We start from the raw sequence: 4,504 nt of genomic DNA, 5'->3' as shown, positions 1-4,504 counted from the left end.
ATTATGAAGCATTGGAGCATATTAAGGATGTGGGCAGATCTATATCTACAAACCCGTAGTGTAGTACTGCAAACTTTTATGGATGAGAATGTATCGTAATGAAATTATGACTAAATTGATCACAGCTCTGATTTAGACCGTGTAATGGTAAAACGCGAACCCTTTGCAAACCTACCCTACATGTAGTAATCGTTTGCTGTTATTGAGTAATTATTTCGGTGCCGATAAAAATATTTACCAATACAGGCATCTTCGTCTGAAGCATCCACGCAATCCGGTATGCTGTCGCAGAGGTTGTTTCTCGATACAAACCGGTTGGACCGGATACACGGAAATCGGTCTGTGAACATAGCTGTACACAGAAATGTTTTGTTACTTGTAAGTCTATCATATTGTTACAAAGAAAGGTTAATAACCATTGGCATTCGGGCTTGTGTGAAACAGAGATTGGTTGACCACGTTATACATGTACTACAGAAAATGCGGATTAAGAATCAATAGACATTAGACTATATGTAAAACAATTTTTTACCACATTTCCTCGGATTCTCGTCCGCGCCTGTCCTGCAGTCGTCTTCGCCATCACAGTATTGGGCGATGCTGATTTCCTTACGTATCCGTCCGTCTACCATCGTATCCAGACATAAGGTTTTTGCTGCGTTATTAAAGAAAATGGTGTCTGTGTGGCGCAACGGTTAGAGCGTTGGAGTCAGAATCGGAAGGTCCTGAATTCTAAACTCACCATGCTCCTGCCCCCATGACGGTGGAGTGACGCCCACCGAGCCTCACGGCTAATCTGTCTAAAGGTGCCAAAAACACCTACGGATTTGGTGTTGCCAGTGTGTCAACATCTGCACACTTACCACTGAGACCCGTGAATTTTTTATTTTTTTATTATTTTTTTATTAAAGAAATGCAGAATCATTGAGGTTAAGTCTGGAAAACAACCAAGTGAGTTTGCGTTCATGATGCCATATACCTGTTTCTGGGTATTCCATTGCTTGAAAATATGCTTTTATTTATTTATTTTATTTATTTATTTGGATTCTCCACACTGGAGGGTATGGCGGAACAGGTGTCAAAAGACACCTTTTCGAAGCCGCCATACCTTAAACATAACAATGATACATCAAATCATAATATACATAAAATACAAGATCAGATATCATAATCAATGTAACGTTCAAATCAAGATAAATCAACTCAACAACACACATACATTATTGAGTCCAAATCTATGAAATAGATATACATGTAGTCATAATATAGGGCAAAATTATCGTGGCCTTGTGGCAATGCAAGAGGCGCAACAGCATGCTATTGACCATGTGCAAGTCTGCTCTAGCTTAAAGTTTCGTCGGAATCGGTTTTGCATAAATGTAGATAGTTTTCTTTTAAAATTAAAGGCAGACACATCGGATGGGCTTTATCTTAGGGCTAAGTATTGCCTATGAAATGGGAGTTGCTATGATACTGTTATATGTTGTAGTTGTAATCAGTACCTACCACAAAAATTTTCATCTGTAAAATCCAGACACTCAGGCATTCCATCACAGTACTCTGAGTAATACACGCACTTGTGGGTTTCCTCACACCGACCAAAAAGGCATTGTACTGCCTCTGAAAAAATAATTACATTAAAGCAGTTCAGGTGTCACTTTTACACAGTCTTGAGTATTGCACAAAACACAATCATTTTCATAAACATGCAAATGTCATCTATCCTCGGACGACTTCATGGTCCGCCTTTTGAACGAGTAATTGTCACCTCAGTGTTTTTGTACCAAATAGCATTATGTATTTTGAATAGCTATATACTGATATTACTGTGTTAAGTAAATTCTATCTTAAATGTTTTGGTAATGACACTTCATTTTATCCCAATACTGTTTTAATTTGTCGGTCTGAAATGCCTTTTAAGAACTATGTTATTGCCTCGATTTTAACCACTTTGATGTTAACGGTTTGTAATGACAAGTCGCAATTCAGCCGTGTGGCTGCAATGTCATTGTCAATTTGTTGAATTTCGAAATAAACCAGTCATATATAGGTTGACAGTGCTTAGTCTGTGCGTTTTTCTTAGCCGGTGGAACAATACGTCATGGTTAATGTAGAGCTACAATAGCATCCCCAAGCCTTTTTGGGAAAGTAATAAATATTTGTGCCTGTGGGGCTCCATCCAAGGGGTAAAAATCAATCTATATATGGGCATGAGGGAGTTAATTCTTTTTACCCTAGTAAGCCGGTGTGACAGGGATTTCGCCCCCCAGCGATCTCGCCCCCCCGGGGGGGGGGGGGGCGAGATCACTAGCGTTTTCGCCCCCCTTTAGCGTTTTTGCCCCCCCCCCCGAAACATTACTAGTATTCCTCGGAGGGGTCTTAAGAGCAGCTGTTTACTACATATTAGGTGCGCTACCTGGCACTATACTGCACCTGGGAGTAACATAGTTGGTGTGCTACCTGGTACCTATATGGCACCTTATCACCGTAAGATGTCATACCTTGTTCGGTGCAAACACTACATTGAAAGGACATTTTTTTTTGCAGCTGACATGGCAGAGGTGGCATAGAAAACAATGCTATTGTGAACGTATAAATCAACACCGTCTATGGTACGGAATACGTCAGCTATATGTTTTCAATTTGTCAAAGTATTTTCTTTCTTGTGCAGAAAACATTTCCAAAGCACTAAGAAAAACACAATTGAATAATAGTTTCTCATTATAAACACTACCTACGCACAAGTTCATATACCTGTTGCTAAATGCTACAAAAAACTGGTACTTAAGAAACACGGGTAAAACACCAGTTCCTAAATACTAGAAAAAACAGTCATATTGGAGGTGAAGGTATCCATAGGGTAGGTGCATATAACGTACCAGTTTCTAAATACTAGAAAAACAGTCATATTGAAGGTGAAGATACCCCTTGGCCAGGTGCATACACCAAATTGTGCACTATTCTAATGAATACCTTATTTGCATAATCAATAAAGACATGACATAGTTCTTTTGTGGTCAATTCATAATAGAGACTTCATATTGGAGATATATAGGTTCCTTGAAGACAGGTGAATACAATGAAATGTATCTCATGTCGAGACTCAGGTATATGCAATAAAGGGAATACAAGGGACCCACCCTCCTTGGTCTGAAACAAGTTCAACTATCTTATTGCCATGTACTTACGTTAATATTGATACTATGGATGGAGTTATGTATCAAACTCGTGTACTTATATCATTCTGAAACTGCATTGTGTGATTTATACCAATCAACTTCTAAAATATCGGGCGAAATCGCTAAAGGGGGCTTGAGGTAGGGGGGCGAAATCACTAACCGGGGAGGGCGAGATCTCTAGTGATTTCGCCCCGGGGGGGCGAGATCGCTAGTGATTTCGCCCCCGGGGGGGGCGAGATCACGGGGGGGCGAGAACGCTGTCACACCGGTAATAGACATGGAATATAAATGTAAGTCATCGCTATAACCCCATATTGTAATTACCTTTACAAAAGAATAAGAAGAAAAATTACCACAGCCTTGCTCTTCCTCCCAGTTACCGCAGTTATCCCTATCATCACAGAACAATAAACTTGTAGAGCACTCTCCTGTGCTGCAGAGATAGTTGTGAGCATAGTCCCTGATTATTAGATCGTTAAAGAAAAATGCACCCAGGGCCCACCACACCCCAGTACAGTCATCTGTGGTTCAGAAAAAAATATTTTGGAATCATAAATTCAAATAATTTTGTAATACAACTTCTAGTCCATTAGTGTATTTCACATGATGATTTCAACTTATGTTATGTGCATTTTTCGTCACTTTAATTATGTATAATTATTATTTCTGCAACTTATTTCTGGGGGAGGCCAAAGAAAAGCCACATAGGCTTCTGCTAACCCCCCGCATGTTCTTCATCTTTGTATACACATTTGTTTTTAAGCCATGCTATTATGTGCGAATAAAGAAAGAAAGAAAGAAAGAAAGAAAGAAATAGTAGTTAGATACCTCGAACACGAAGGCTTTTAACAAAGCATTATTTTGTTTGATTTGTTTGAACCTTTAATTTGTTTATTCATGAAAGCTCAAATCGACCTGCAAACCGCTTGTCATTCAGGTTATGAAGGAAGAGGCAAGGGTCAACCACTAGGTAATGATAATATCATTATCATAAATGAATAGAATTAACATGAAACATATTCGCCTAGGTAAAGTAGGCCACAATACACGTCTCTACATCAAGAGCACAGTGTTACTTCTACTACTAAGTGCCATAAATGTGGAAAGCACAGTAGTATAGTAGGAGTACGCTAATATTATTTAGGAGCAATAAGGAGCAGGTCAGAGGTCATCGTCTGACGGCTTAGTCTAGGGGAAGAGGTAATTTCTTAGCTCGGGTCGTGGTGAAAAAGAGGTCAGGCCGACCTTTTGACCCACCAAGGTAACTCTGACCCCCCCCCCCCCCCTCTAATCATGAGAGACATGCCCTTACCTGGCCTGGTTGT

This window comes from Branchiostoma floridae, chromosome 14 (genome assembly GCF_000003815.2).
Source record: "Branchiostoma floridae strain S238N-H82 chromosome 14, Bfl_VNyyK, whole genome shotgun sequence".
Classification (NCBI taxonomy): domain Eukaryota; kingdom Metazoa; phylum Chordata; class Leptocardii; order Amphioxiformes; family Branchiostomatidae; genus Branchiostoma; species Branchiostoma floridae.
The sequence above is the reverse complement of the archived record's forward strand: the minus strand, read 5'-3'. Positions refer to the sequence as shown.